The sequence below is a fragment of the Chenopodium album genome, chromosome 12 (genome assembly GCF_948465745.1).
Source record: "Chenopodium album chromosome 12, dcCheAlbu1.1, whole genome shotgun sequence".
In the NCBI taxonomy this organism is placed as follows: Eukaryota; Viridiplantae; Streptophyta; class Magnoliopsida; order Caryophyllales; family Amaranthaceae; genus Chenopodium; species Chenopodium album.
The window spans coordinates 28,462,575-28,479,760 of record NC_137845.1 but is presented as its reverse complement, the minus strand read 5'-3'; the positions used below and the strand labels follow the sequence as shown (position 1 = coordinate 28,479,760).

The window sequence follows — 17,186 nt, the reverse complement described above, 5'->3', positions numbered from 1 at the left end:
TGAAGGATTTGGAGGCCAAAACGGTTACAGTGAGGTGCTGCTTATTTGGGATGTTAAAGAATTGTCTCCATGGATCATTAAAAGGGGAAATTCATATTTTGGCCATCAACTTGGCGTCGATCTAGAGGTATTCTGTCCACTTTTTAATTAATTTCTAATTAAGTTAATTAAAATTTAATTCTAGTCCCGTAACCTAATTTGATTGTAGTCTCTTAAGGCGCCTTTGTCGGAGCCTTCCTCGCCCTATTCTCCCACCAGGTACCAACACCCCGGAAGTGACCCAAACGACCCCACCATTCATGATTAGAATGATCACCTCACCCCGTCGCCTTTCTCTACCTCAAGTGATGATGATGAGCCCCGCAAGCCATGGGATGACCCAAGTGTTCACAGCTGGAAAGATCATCTTACCCCTTGATCAAGCGCGACCCAGGATGTTATGTACTTCAGATTTTCTGGATGGATTGTAATTTGTTCTAAGTAGTAATTGTTATTTTATCATGTTCTAATTATGATGCTTCAATGACTTTAGGTTTTGCTTGAATGAGCAGCAAAACTCTTTATTATGTAATTGTTATGGGACTAAGTTAAGTGATTGTTTTTTTTTTTTTTTTTTTTTTTTTTTTTTTTTTTTTTTTTTGCGCAAAGAATTGTTGTTTAGTTAATGACCCAGTTTTGCAAAAGCCCAATATTTCATATCAAACAGTATGCATATATTGTTTCCATTTAAACAATATAATACTAACATAATATTGCAATACTAACATTCTCATACATAGCTTAAGTGCTTATACAAAAGTTCCTAGCATTGCTTACGAAAAAACAAGGTGCGAGATAAAGGCTAAACACACATGTACTCTACAAATAAGGTTTACATTAGGTTTACATTGAACCTTCAGATGTGACCCTTTCATGTCTCAGTAGTACTATTTAATATTTTAGTGGTATCCTTAACCCTTACAGTTGGTTGGTAGTCTAGAAGGTGAACCGTACCCTTTCATGTACTAATTTCACCCTTTGTTGTGTTTGTGGGATACTATTATCTGAATGCATGGTCCCCTTTCAACTTCAAATGCGACCATTTCATCTCTTAGTGGTACCCTTTTAAATTTTAATGGTACCCTTAACCCTTAAAGTTGGTGTTGGTAGTCCATAAGGTGAACTACACCCTTTCATGTACTAATTTGACCCGTTGCTTTGTTAGTGGGATACTATTTTCTGTATGAGTGGTAACAGTTCAACTTAAGATGCTTCCCTTTTATGTTTCAGTGGTATTCTTTTATATTTCAGTGGTGTACCTTTAACCCCTTAGGTGAACTGTACCCTTTCGTGTACTAATTTGGCCCTTGGTGTGTTAGTGGGATACTATTTTCTATATGACTTGTACCCTTTCAACTTCAGATGCAACCATTTCATGTCATATTTCACTGGTACAGTTTAATGATTGTCGTAACTAGTGCTGTTTCGAAAGTAGAAAACAATCTAAATGACCTATAAAAATTGAAACCATTTTTTATAGTTGCTAAGAAATAGAATTCCAATCGGTATTATAAAATGGTTTTGTACTACCGTGTTCTAATATGTTTCTATTTAATGCGCACCTAATTGATCCGACCGTTTTCATTAAATTTATAGGAACAACGGATTAATTAGGAGACATTTAAGCAAAAAAATTAAAGTTTAAATATTACTTGACCAGGAATGTACCCATATATAGTGGGAGTACAAAAGTTCCTAACAAAAGTACTAAATATAAACCCACTATTTAAAATATTGGGTGAAAATATTAGCCCCCGCTAGTAAATATAAACCCCCTACTAATACGATTAAGGTACTAGATATAAACCCGCTAGTAATACGATTAAGGTACTTATATTACATAAAATTCCCAACATATTGATTCAAATGCAACTCCACACAGTTTGTATAAAGTAAGAGCTGCCAACTTGCACATAATCTCCTTAGGCACCATCGGATAAGTCTTTATTCCAGTCATGAGACGAGCCTTCCTCATCATCAAATCCTATGTCGGAGTTTGTTGGCGAGCTAGGAGTACGGTCCCGAGCCACCCAGTTCTTCGCACCAGCCTGCGAGTTGATATTAGCAGCAGCAAACATACCAAATAACATAGTTATTATGCTAAATTTCGTTTATGTTTATTAATAATTAATAAAAACATATACTACTTCTTGTATGATACACAAGGGTATTTGAGACAAAAATAAGTTGCATATATTAGCAAATAAAATACATGTCTACCATTAATAATTAATGTAAATCATTATTGTTTTTGTATTATGTTTATTATTGTACATCAATTGGGACATTTGAGAAACGATTTTAACATCTTAATATACTTACATCAATTGGGGTAAAGCTTTTATTTATTTATTAGGAAAAACAAAATTAGTCTACCGAAGTGATTATTGCTTCCTCAACAATATATGTTACAAAAATACAAAATTTAGGAAAAGTATATCCAAAACCAAAAAGTTAGTGAAATAAGAGGGAATCAGTAACTATACCTCAATAGCAACACCCATTTGGTGGCCGTAACCATGCATCCCTCTTTATCTGACCCTCGGGTACACGTCCTGTTTGGCCCAAATAAGAAGAACACCGCTATACCCGTTGTAGGTACCGAAAGTATCGACGTCGTACACTCCATTCAGATCTCGAATAAGCCTTCCTATCATGGTGTTGTCTGCCCGAGCTTCAGTAACAATGACTACATCAGGGGTGAAATCATTGAATAGTTTGGTAAAAGTTTCTAAAAATGATGGTCGATGAACACTACGGGCATTCATAACAATGATTTCTGATCCTATGGGAAAAGTAGGAGTGTAAGGCACTTCACCGGTTTGATCACCATAGATTGACACACGATGATAACGTATTTTACTCTTCTTAGTAATGCAAGCGAACACATTTACCCTAACCGTTTTCACCGGCTCATGAACCTCCATGATATGGACTGCAACACTCTTGTGAGAAAAAAAGAGGTGTCTCTCTTTGAGGGGCAGGGTAAACACTTGCATAAATTCAGTTGGGAAATAAGGCTTCCGATCGAACATTGGTACCAGATCTGAAAGGATGAAAGTTTCATCTTCCCCCCTATCATTTTCACAAAGCCACTTTGCAAAGGCACAAGTTCCCTTGCGTTGGTAGCCTTCCAAATAAGAGAGCAAGGGGAAGTAAGCCAGGCGACATAGGTTGTCACCAACCTCCATGACACTTTGCCTTATGAAAGTGGTGGTGCAATAATCAAGTGACTCAATTAATTGGTCCCGAAATTCTTTTACGAGTATAGGGTCACACATCATCATGTAGTCCATGGGGTTGGTGTAGTAGGGGATGTTATTGAAATCAAGCTCGGGATCTAGAGTAGCAATGAGTGAAACAAAATAAAAAAAACAGGTTCGGAATGGTGGGGGAGCATGGGTAATCCACCAATACTATGGGGGCTGGGCGGTTGTTGGGTGGATGGATCATGTTGCTCTGCCATTTTGTGGTGTTAAGAAAATTAAGGTTTTTTTTTAGAAGATTGTAAGGGAGGAAGAATAGCAGAATCCTAGTAGGATAGAAGGGATAAAAGGACCTTTTTTTTGGCATGACCTTTAAAAATATCATATCCGGGAGTAATCCAAAATTTTGTAAAGACCAAGTACAAGGAAATAATATAAAAGAAAAACTAAAATCAATTTTAATCAAGAAAAATCTTTAGCTCAGAAGAACCTACTGACCAAGCAAAACCTATGACTAACATAGGACTTCTACGATGGGACAATATTTAAAAAATAAAAAGAGAGTTAGAGGAAGAGACAAAATGGAAGATACACCTACAGGCTAAAAATTTTATATTCCGTGCATATACATACAACGTTACAAATGCATTCAGAGTTCACAATTGTACGAACTGAAATGGATGGTTCCACCAACCTATCAAAGAGTACCACTAAAATCTCCTAGGGTACCACTATAGAAAAGTTTTGTTACACTCCCTTTGAAATATGGTTTAATTTGACTGATGTGTTGGAAGGTACCACTAAAAATGAGAAGGGTAACACTATATGGAATGTACCACTATTGAAGACTCTAGATGGCAATCCCTTCATAGAGGGTACCATTCATATACCCTAGGGTACCACTAGATATATTTAACCAAAGCCCTTGAACGATACCTTTTTGCATTATTCATGTTTATAGCGTGGAATGTAATAATGTGTCCTGATGATTGTTATGATATAGCAATTACACTTTATAAGACGCGACATTTTGTTATGATACAGCGTAGACTCAATTAGGAATGTCAATTATCCGGACAAAAACTGAATCCAATCAAAACCAAAAACGACTAATATCAAGTTGTTCATATTAAACTATGTCTATGTTAAAAATAAGTATTTAGGAATCAAATCATAGTGGAGCTGAAATTGGTTTAGTACATAACCGAAAATCGAATGAAGATCCCTTTAACCCCTCAATATATTAAATTTTCATTTGGAAAAGTGGTGTGTTTATTCTTGTTTTGGATAAATGTTTTTAACATTGGTTTGGATAAGGCAAACATTGTGTTAGAAAATGTAATTGTGAAATAAACATTGGTGTTATAAATGAATTATAACCTCTTTGTAATGCTTATTTACATAAGGGGTGTACACTCAATTGGCGTACAACTGGCACAAGAAAAACAACCACTAGTAAAATAGTACAACCACCGATAATGCAAAACCTACCTCTTACTCACACATTTTGTGATCTGTTCGTCTCCAGTGATATCTAACTTTGTTTCAGTGGATCGAATTGAATCATTGGCGAGTAGGAACAGTAAAAAATAAAATAATGGGCCCGACTTGTAGTACATGGCTATTCAAAGCGGGAAAATGAAAAATTCCATCAAGTTTTTACCGCTAATGTTGTTCTTATTAATAGGCAACACCCTTTTCCACCTTTACAAATTAAGAAATGCAAAACATTGTATTTTTCTCAAGCCAAGGGCAACAATGTCTATAAGTACAACTGGAAAGTCTTCCCAAGTTAGGGGAACCCATTTTAATAACTCTGAAACCGGGATAACATGGGTGGCGGCGAAGAAATGTAACTGTGGTGGTCAGTCAATAGCGGAATTCCGGATATCTCTTTCGGAAGCCAATCCTCGGAGGCCTTACTACAAGTGTAGAGCTTGCAACTATTGGCAGTGGGCGAAGGAAGAGGACCTCGTTCGAACGACGAATGTGGCTGGATTTCGTATGATTTGGCAAAGGATGGAAGAGTTAGAAAAAATCATTGCCTTGTGTATCAAGGTCGCGATAACTATGGCGATTGTACTGTTTATGGTGTACCTTAAAAAAGGAATAGTGTGGTTTAGTGTTGATTAGTGGAAATGATTTAATTATGCTTTTGAATGGTAACATTGTCATATTATTTTATTAATTTTTAATCGTATTGGGAGTTGTTATTTCTAATTTGATTTTATATTGTCGTATTATGCTTTGCAAATGTTATTTGTAATTACGTATAATAGTTATGATATATTAGTTCGGCCGGAATTCATCTTCAAATGTATTATATAGTACCACAAATTTTAATTTGGGACTTTTAAATTATTTGGCCTTCATGTAAGTGAATCTTTTTGTTCGTATGGTTTGGGAGCCAAAATGAAATTGATATGTTGATAGCAAACTTGTGTGAACAAACATCCAATTTTTAATGTCCAAAAAAAAGTTTATGACCATTAATGTGGGATCACCAAGTTCCAAACCCAAGCCTAAAAGGCTTCATAGTAATATGAGATTTTGGGTAGCCCAAGCCAAAAAAGGCTGGAAAAAAAATATCTGAGTTTTGGGTTACTAGCCCAAGCCCAAGCCACAAAAGTAAATCAATAGTAACCTAACAATTTACGCATGAGGTTGTACCAAACTCATAGTGTTCAAGTGACCTCTTTAATTAAGTTAGTGGAACCCATGTACCAATCTAGTGGTACCCAAAATTCGAGTTATGAACTGTGGGATGGAAGTGGTACAATAAAATGATTACTTGGAACAAAATAAGAAACTAGTGGAACCAATCGTAGTTAGTATAAAAGAGGAACCCTTCATGAGTAAAGTTTTACCCTTAATTGTTTCAATGGAACCCTAAAGTACCCTACTTGAATAGTTATTGTCTTGATTAATAAGTAAATTTGTACCATCTTATATTTCAGCGAAACCCTTAAATAACCTACTTGTTAAAGTGATGATTATGACTCAAGTTGGGAGGTTTATGTTTATGAAACATTTGGAATACAATAGAGGTTGAAAATTTCATTTGGAATCGTACATTAGGTATCAATTTTTGGACACTAACGGAGTTAAGAGACACACGTGTATGTTTCCAAATAGACACACGTGTAAGTCTCCATAGAAACTATCTTTTGTTATTTTAATATTAGTGGAAAGCTAAAGCACATGTCATTACTAATGGTAATATGAAAGCAAATATATGAAAGCTGTTATATGGTATGTAACTACATTATACAAAACAATGTGTTATGTAACGTGTCTATGCACTAAAGGATTTACAATTTGCAAAAGATGAGGTTATTTACTTAGTTTAGTTGCTAAACAACACATATTTATGATACCGAATTACCAAAATCAAGACAATATTGTTATGTTTCAAATCAATCTAATAAAAAATGAATGATGCAAAAGGGGACCAATCTAGGGTATTTTTAAAAGCCATTAAATTATCCAGTGGTACCCTCCATGAAGGTGTTACCATCTGCAGTCTTCAGTAGTGGTACATTCCATGAAGTGTTAACTTCTATTCATTAAGTGGTAGCTTCCTTGAATCCAGCTGTACCACACCATGTATCAGTTATACTTGTACATAATCTATATAATGTGGTGCCCTAGGATGTTTTAGTGGTACCCTTCTATAGCTTGGAGGTACAATTCAATTTCAACCCCCACAACACTAAGTGGATCACTTCCGTACTCAGTTGTACCTGTTATTGTTTTAGTGGAATAGAACCTTACAGTTGTACCTTTTAGTAGAACCAAATAGTTCATCTGTGAGTTAAATAAATACCACTGGAATGATGTAAGAGTTAGCTAGCATAAGTTCACAATATCTAAGTAGATAAACCAACAAGGTTAGAGTGTTTTTGCCTTTTTGTAAAGCCAACGAAGTTAGCTTACCTGAACAAATGCTTGATCAAATTAGCCAACGAAATTGGTGCCCACGGCAATATTTTTACAAAAAAATAGTTTGATCTAATGTGATCAGACATTTTTGGGACCTTTTCATACATAATCATATTAATTAGCTAACCTGAACACAATTTCTATGACCCCCAATAAGCTTTTTACAAGAAAATAGTTTGTCCAAAATATTATCTACCAAAACATCCTTATCTGAGTCATTTTTTCGTTCTACTTGGTCCTCTGTGATGAATGTGGCGGAGGAATCACAGGCGGCCATGGTCGAGGTAGTATGGGAATGTAGCCGCCTTGTGTTGATGCAGCTGACAATTGCGATATAGGGGTCTACAAACCTCCTACAGGAATCTGACCATGAAGAAATTGATGATACGGAACGTAATAACATTGACGAGGAGATATTTGGGAACCATAGTACTGCTGACCTCTACCTTCAACGGTCGTAAAGTACCCAATTGATCCATCCCCATCCAACATTTGAATCCCACCAACACAGTGAGGGTTGTAGGGAACCATATGTTGCATATTTTGCACGGGAGCAGCCTGTTTGTTTAAAAGGAAATTAGATAAAACTACAAGGTTCCTATGTAACAGACATTACGCAATCCAAGTAACACCCCTACTGCATTCATCCATATAATATAAACTAAAAATTAGATACATATTTCAACATGAACCATGGTAAGTAACCAAATATATAAATATTTACCTGGACTAGTGGAGGTGGTTTAACTTGGGATTGAGAACCTTTCTTGTCCTTGTTGTTCCCCTGATTGTCCTTTGTTGTCTTCGCTTTCTTTGATTTCTCAAGGAATGACTTGTACCTGGAATCCGTGGTTCGATGTGCAGGCCTCTTTGGTATAGGAGGATCTCTCACATGAACAGCAGGACGCTCTTCTCCTCCTTCACAACTGCCATGTCTTTGAGTGGAGGGGGTTGATTGCTTTTCAGCACACACAGAGGAAGGTGTTCCTACGACACCTTCACCTTTCTTCTTTGCAAGCATGGCTATCTTTTCCTCTACTTGCATTTCAATTAATTGCATAGCTTGCATCACAAGTGAAGTAGTTTCTAGTTGAGCCGATGCTTTCGAACATAAAGGACCAAACTGCACCATCATTTTGTCGTACCTACACACTTCTTCAGTTTTATCTGGGTCATGGTAGCATACCTTCACCCGAGTGTGTTTTCGTATCACGTCTTTCCTCCACCTCCGAAGAATGTATTTGTCTGATATTTCATAGAAGTTGTTCATCTCGTACACCCTAATGATATGGCGGCAAATAATCCCATGATATTCAAAATATCGACATTCTTAAGATACTTCCTTCGTTGACCTGTCAAACACAAGCTTATACTCTCTTTTTCTCTTTGACGGTATTTCTTTGTTGCAATTTTTTGGCTTATACCAACTCCATCCTCCACAAAATGCTCAATTACATGTTCTGAGACATGTGTCCTATGAATCTCACTCACATACATAGTACAATTGCATTCACGCTGAACCTCCTTAAATTTGGCATCCGTGTATATCTTTTGAAATATTAACTCAGCCGGGAAATCAGTGTATGCTTGACGCAAAAACCTGTCATTGTTGTCATCCGCCCTTTTCTCACTAGTGCATCTAACCTCCAAAGCATCACAGTACCTCTCGACAAACTCGGACAATAGAGTGTGCTTGCTAAATACCCATCGAATAACCTGTGAATACTCTCAACCCGCTGAGTTATTTTCATCCCAGCCTAAAACAAATGCTTCACAAAAGCGGGAACCCACATATTACGTTCATTATACAAGCCTGACCAATAAAAATATATATCATTCATAACAATCGAGCAGAATGCATTGTTTCAGCAATTTATAACTATAAGTAAATGCAGCAGATAAAACGGCACACAAAGTACTAAACCATCATAGTGCTGAACCTGACAAAAACAAAAAAACTGACCAGAAAATTAAAAAAAAAAAATGGGGTCACCAGAACATATACACAAGAACCTGACCTAGAGTAGAGCCTGCAAGTTTAACATAATTATGCAACATTGTCTCTTAATACAGGACAGGGAGAAAACTAAACCAACAGCATACACCAATTCACACTTGAATACAACAAACCCAACAGCATAGTACTTAACCATCAACAATATCAGAACCAAAATATAGATCCACAACCAAAGCAGTTGAAAATAATCTATGCAAAAACTATAGACAACTAATTGAGCCATAAACACCACAGAAAGGACAGAAAATCCATATTTGAGGCATGTATATTGTGTTTCGACACATACCTTGCAGCCATTCATCTTCTTCAAGTCCATGTTTCTTGATAACTTGGGGCCAATTAGCCTCAAACTCTTCAACATCAAGGCTATCATATATTACATTCTCAAGATCATCATGAATTTGGGTATAATCGGAAAGTTGCCCAAGTTTCTTACCAAATTTTGAGGTTATGTGCCAAATGCACCATCGATGAGTGGTTCCTTTCATAGTCAACTTCAAAGCTTTCTTCATTGCCGGATCTTGATCCGTTAGAATACTAATTGGTTGGTTTTCACCCATACACCGCAACCAATTAGAGAACACCCACTCAAATGTTTCCGCGGTCTCGCGGGAAACTAACGCACACCCAAACAAAATGGTTTGCCCGTGATGATTCACACTCACGAAATTACAAAAGGGAAGCTTATATTCGTTAGTCAAGTACGTCCAAAACATACAACATCTCCAAACTCCTCATACGCGACCCGACTCCTAGCATCAACCCATAATACGTCTTGGAGCCTCCCAACTCATCGACACGATGAGTGTAAAAAAAATTATCGTTGTCATCCGTCATTCTCTTCAAGTAGGCAAACATTGCCTTCGCATCTCCTTCCTCAAATATAATTTTCCTTTGCTTCGCCACTTCATCATGCAAATCCTTTTGGGTGAATTGCATCTCTTCCCTCCCATTTCGTAGGCGGGCCATATAATTGTATATCTTTGCAACCGGAACACCCACCTTCCGATCATTGAACACTTGGCGAAGTATATGTGGGTTGTCCATCAAGAACTTCTTCCTAAACTTGGTGATGTTCTTGGACTTCCCTGGTGTAGGTGCGTGACCTTTATGCTCTAGCTCGGCTTTATCGATTACCCAATCACCAACCTCGTTCACCTTTGCATATAATTTCACCGGGCATTCAACTTTTTTACTCTTCCTTTTAACACAAACTTCCTCACATATTTGTGAATCCGAGACAAAGATGGGACTGGTTTTCTTACTTTTCCTACCGGGCATACCGAAACACTCACATGTCCATGTCACACTCTTCTTCTCCTTCGCATTAGTACCTTTGCCTACAAAGGTTCCACTTGACCGAACCACCCCAAAACCTTCTTGCTTCCCGTAATTCCGAAAGTATTCATCTATTTTTTTCCAACTATCAAAGACCATTCCAACATTGGCAGGGGGAAGAGAAACCTCTACATTTGCAAACTGCTCGATCTCAAAACTAATAGCCACCGTACTCTTCCCTTTTGTAGGAGTCTTGTAGGACTCTTCTCCAACATTTACCTATTCCACCACAATTATTCAAACCGAATCAATAATTTATTCATTATAACAGCCATAATGCCAACATAGTTGTGAAAAAGCAAAAAAAATAGGATAATTCTACTTTTAACAACAAAAACTACCCTAAAAAACAGAAAATAAACAATACTCCCTGCTGCACATATTGGTATGTATACACACTTAAAGCAAGAACACACTTAAAGCAAGCATTGCATCTAGTAAAAAGCAAATAAATGGTACAATAACACACATGCATAATACATGTAAAAGGGATCGGATGCAAGGCTTACCCCTTCCCCTTCTTCCTACCTACAAATCCCTTGCCCCTTCCTGCTGCCCACACAATGCCCTTGTTATTCATATAATCAAATACTAAATAAGCACATTCACTTTTATAAATGAGGACAATCATCAAATCGAGACCACATTATAATCATGAATCACTTTTCCTGTAGCATTGATACAACCATTGTTTCACACAAACCACACAATTTAAACTAAGTCATCATAAAGGGAAAAAATCAAACATATTTTCCCACCACATGCTCACAATGTTATTCAATACAATAGAGTAGTCTATAAAATAATGTTATATAATAGAATAGAGTAGTATATAAAATAATGTTATACAATACAATAGAGTAGTATATAAAACAATGTCCATTGTGGCAGATTATTTCACCACATGCTCAAATGGCTTTACATTTGAATTATTGTGGCAGATTACCCATTCAATCGAGCTAGTGAAGATGGTGAAAGTCCCCTAATTTGTTCCTTTTATTTTGATTAAAGCCTGAGCAAATTTGGCTATAAAAGAAAGTCCCCTAATTTGTTCCTCTTATTTTAATTATTTTGATATAATTGAGGTTTTGATAAATTTTTGCTAAACCCTAGCTACGAATTTCTGTTAGTTAACAATTACCTCCTTCAACAATGCGTCTAAAGAAAAATCCAATTCATCTTCCTCGCCTCTATCGTCCTCCACTAGGTCTTCAATGGTAGCGTTGTTCTCGACATCGTCTCTAAAAATACGGCCACTACCACCACCGAAGAGCTCATCACATTCCTCCGTACGGTCTGTTAAAATCGGATCCTCCATAACTAGCATCTTCCTTGCCATTTTCAATCATGAAGTCTCGCCCCTCTAAACTTACCTCAAGAAAGAAAAATTTGGAGAAAAAATAGAGAACCATGAAAAATGGTTGAAATGGTGATAAAATTAAATTGCAGTGAAAAGTAAAATGAAATTGAGGAAATCGGAGTCAAACAACTAATTAAAGGGTCAAAAGAGATAAAAATTTAAAAGAAATTTAATATTACATTGTTGTATTATACCATATATCCGTATACAAGCTTTTCCTTTTTTTTTTGTGTGGCTACATCACTTTATACTGATAGTTGGGTCCCATTTTGTTTTCCCAAACCCCAGTTCTGTTGAAGATGCATTTGCTAATGCATCTCAAGACTTCATTTCTACTTCTTCTCACTTGGCATGAGGTAATTTACCCCCAAACACGCACTTTTGAAAAATACATAATACATTATTACATTTCAATTTTACATTTTTACATTTTAATTAAATGAATTTGACTTTATTACATAAGATTTTTTAATTTTTATTTTAATTTTTACATTTTTTCTTTTAATTAAATTAATATAACTTTTTACAGACTTCTTCAAAAACAAAAAAAAATCCCCCTAAACTCCCCATCCCGTTTAGCACCCCTAGCTAGTGCCATTAGACCCTACCTACTTATTCTTCCCGCAACACCCCTACCTTTTCCCCTCTGACCCTCTCATCCTGTAGCGCCACCTAGCCTCCTCCCCTTCTTACATTGCTACCTCACCATACTCTATCATCCCTATCTTTTTCCAAGCAACACCACTCTTAAATTTGGTTTCAACGGTGGCTTTAATGGTATTTTTGAGGGGATACTTGTGATGGTGAACTTGTTGTTTTTAGGGTGGTGATAAGGATTCAAGTGGTGGTAGGAAGTGAGGATGAGGGGTGGGGTTTCCTCATTTCAAAGATAGGGACGAGGTTCAATTCACGGGTTAGATCATGGATGGTTGGGGTTGGAGTGTCTGTGGTGGGGTTGTAGTTAGTTGTGGTCAGCTAAGGGTGGGGTGGGAATGAGGTTTTAGGGTGGGGTTTATGTGGTGAAGTGGTGATGGTTATGGAGGGGTGGTGACCATAAAACTAATAGACTATAGGAGGAGAGGAAAGAGAAGACAGAGAGGTTTTTTTAATAGTAAGAAATAAATATTTTCTAAATTATAAAATTGTAAAAATAAAATAAAATTTTATATATAATAATCAATACAATGTGACACATGTCAAATTTTACTTTTTTAACAGGTTACCAACTGGTTATATTCTATTTTGTGCAGATGCCCCCAAAGGTCGTATTATTCTAGGATATAGAAAGGTTTTTTAATTTTGGAAGACCAGCCAAGATTGTCATGTTATTCTTGACAATATTTTCTAATTACATTTAATCTAAATTTTAGTCTTTGAACTATAAAAATATATATTTATACGAAACTGAAGAATTGATTTTAAAAACCCAAAGTATAAATGTGTTTTGAGAAAAAAGAAATTATCTCTTGGTTCAATGATACAAATGATATTTCCAAACTCTTACTCACATGATATATCAATGGCCTCATGCCTTTTATGATTATTTCCAAATAATGAGATTCACATAATAGAGCAATGGCCTCATGCCTCTTGTGATTATTTCCAATTAATGAGATTCACATGATAGAGCAATGGCCTCATGCCTCATAAATGTTTCCAATTAAAGAGATATTCACATGATAAAGCAATGTGATCATGCCTCTCATGATAATTTCTAATTAATGAGGTTCACAATAATAAATCAATGACCTTTTTTTTTATTATTGTTTTCAATTATTGATATCACATGGATATGCAAGCTAGTAGCCCATGATTTATTCATGCATTTGATCTCCTGATACTATATAATCAATTAATCTTCTCATAATTTTCATAAACTCTAAAATAATCTTAGCAAATAAGTGAATCAAGTTATTTCATTTAAGAGAGATTTAAAGGTCTGATGGAAGCCCAAAACGCCATCAATAATGAAACAAGAAGTAGCTATGATCGAATTTATGAACTCAAGGTGTTCGATGAAGGAAAACTTGGTGTTAAAGGGCTTATAGATGCTGGTATACAAAACGTTCCTAGCATATTTGTTAGACCGCTTGAGGATCGTGAAAAATATTATGATACATGTTCTGAAAATATAAGTGTGCCAATAATAAACTTTGCTGATCTTGGTGAAAACAATGATCGAATTTCTGAGATTGCCAAGGAAATAATAATGGCATCAAATGAGTGGGGATTTTTTCAAGTTATAAACCATGGGATCCCTAATGAATTGTTAGAAAAGATGATTAAACGAACTCAAATGTTTCATGAACAAGATGCTGAGTATAAGAAGAAGTTCTACACTCGTGATTTTCATTCAAAGTCTGTGTACTTTACTAGCAACCATGACTTGTATAAGTCAAAGGCTGCAAGTTGGAAGGACATTTTGTATGTAAACGCTCGAAAAACTAGTGGTGAAATTGATCTTGAAGAGTTACCTCCTGTATGCAAGTAAGTTATTATTTGTCTCAAATAACATACAATTACAGACCATCTGAAATTAAGTTATAAAATTAGTGTTATTATACGTAAAAAAATAAATTTCCTGTATCCAAATAAGGGTTTTAACCTATGCATAACTTTGTCCCCAAAATTTTAAAACAATTAATAATGGTATATATTATTCTATAGTCACCTACAACCTAAGCCCACATACATCAAATAGTCTATTTCATGAAGGTTATATAGATTAAGATTTTAAAATTACTAAGTAGTATATGAAGAGATGGAAATATTATTGAATAGCATTCAGAAAAGTTACTTTGATTCTGTTAGTGGTTTTCTTAAGAAAAAATCACAATCATTAAAGGTCTTCTTTTATTCATCACAATCTCTATTTTTGTAAATAATTTTTTTTATAATGTTTGCTAATTATAATGTTTGTAAAAATACATGCTTTTTAATAATTGAATATATTAATATTTTATATTATATATGTAGGCACAAGTTCTACCTAAATTAAAATGAAATAATAAAGTATTTTTCATTTTAAACTTTATTTTAAGTATTTTATAAAAATATTGTACAATTGTGTAAGTTAAATAATTAACTTATAAAAAATTTCTCTTTGAGTTATTAAAATAAATGTATAAAATATAAATTTATTTTAAGGGAAAGTACATTAAGTGTGGATCTAAAGTTGTGGATTAGGAAATTTCATGTCCTCATATATAGATCTGGTCTAGTCACATTTACTGAACAAATCTACATGAATTGATTGTCAAATCAAAGTATATGGAGATAGTGCGATATCTAAGATTTTAAAACACAATGTGCACAATTAAAATAGTGGTGACATTATACTAAAAAGTCGGAGTATAAGATTATATCTAACAATGTTTTAATAAATATATGATGCATTTTGGAAAAGAATGTTTGTGTTTGTGTTAATGAGAGTGTGAAATTAAAAAAAATCGAAATTTTTTAATCATGGTGGGTAATTACTTCCTCAATTGTTCCAAGCTTTCACTTGCTAACTTTATAATTTGATTCATAAATCAATTAATGTATGAAAAAAAAACTTTTTTTTGGCAAATAAGGGCATAAGGTATAGGCACATCCACAACATCTATGTGAGCTACATCTGTCACTATATGAAAAATTTTATTATCAAGTTAATATACTCCATATTCGTCTTTTTGTCATCCTTAATAATAAATGGAGCAACATTTTATCAATTTAATAGATACTCCATTTATTTATTTTAGTTGACATATACTTTTAACTTTTGCTTCATCCATAAACTATACTTTGATATTAGTCATATAGGATCTTATTTGAATCGTCTTAATGTTAATTATATTAAAATTCATTGTTTTTAATTTTACAATATGTTGATAATTTGAGATACTAATAGTTAAAATTGAATGCATAAAATATATGGTTAGGGATGAATGTATAAAATATATTCATTTTGTAGGGATATGATATTGGAGTTTATTAATCGTATCCATATGCTCGGTGATCTCATACTTATGATAATATCAATCGGTCTAGGACTTGAACCCGATTGTCTTGGAAATATGGCAAAAGGTACAAAAAGTTGGGCCATAGCTAACAACTATTATCCACCCTGTCCACAACTAGGATTGACCTTGGGAACTGCTGCCCATGTTGATACTTCATTTATCACAATACTCTTACAAGACAATATTGGTGGACTTCAAGTACTTCATGATAACAAATGGGTTAATATTGAGCCTGTTACTGGTGGTTTGATTGTTAACTTCGGATCAATACTTCAGGTATTACTTCTTTTCATTGTATACTAGTTCTTAGATGAAACAAGGTTAACAATATATTTACATTGTTCTTGTACAATACTTATAACTCTAATCTTTTTATCTTACAGATGATAACTAACGACATAATAAAAGCTGCATGTCATAGAGTGATTGCTAAAAGTGTTGGACCAAGGATCTCTATTGCATTCTTTTTTAGTGGTATTATGACATCTGAGAAGATACTTGGTCCAATAAAGGAGCTAACATCAAAAGAAAATCCACCCATTTATAGAAAATTCTCAATTGAGGAAGCGATAAAAAACTTGTTCTCAAATTCACTTGATGTAGTTGGAGCCAACCTCGATTATTTTAGAATTCAACATAATGGTGATGACAAGTAACTATCATCGAAAATATGTTACAAAGATATGTTTAATTGCTATACAATAAACAAATTTATTTGATATTTTTGCAACAATATATTTTTAATTTATCAAATTAAAATGAAACACCTTTAGTTACTATGAGCATTGTAGCATGTACTTGCTTACCTCTAATTTTCTTAATCCATTTTATCATTTACACTTTGCTACAGGTTTACAAAATTATAGCGAAACCTGTTAGATCTTGTAAGTATTAAATACTGCAATGAAGAGTGAAAATGTGTTTGAGCATGCTTATATTAATATGGAGAAGTTTCAACACCTAAATGTTTTCAAAAAAAAAAAAAAAAAGATACCTAAATGTTTCTCCCCGACCAAAACCCGGTAGTGATGCATGACCTTTCACTGCCTTCGTCGGTTTGCGCATCGGATAAGAAAAGCGATTGAGTTTTTATTAAAAACCTTGCCCATATTTGTTTTCATCCACTCAATCGATCCCATTTAAAGCCCAAACATTTATTCATTCAAACACTTGCCTTATTTTTATCCTTACCCTAATCCTATTTATTCCAACAAAACCTAGTCAGAGCCCATTCTCAAAAACCCAAACTCGAAAATGCGTTAAAACTATTGATATATAGA

General features: G+C 34.7%; 1 pseudogene; it reads left to right on the top strand.

The window, feature by feature from the left end:
• Positions 1–13,844: 13,844 nt before the first annotated feature.
• On the top strand, positions 13,845–16,562 carry LOC145571090 (1-aminocyclopropane-1-carboxylate oxidase homolog 1 pseudogene; annotated as a pseudogene).
• Positions 16,563–17,186: the final 624 nt, after the last annotated feature.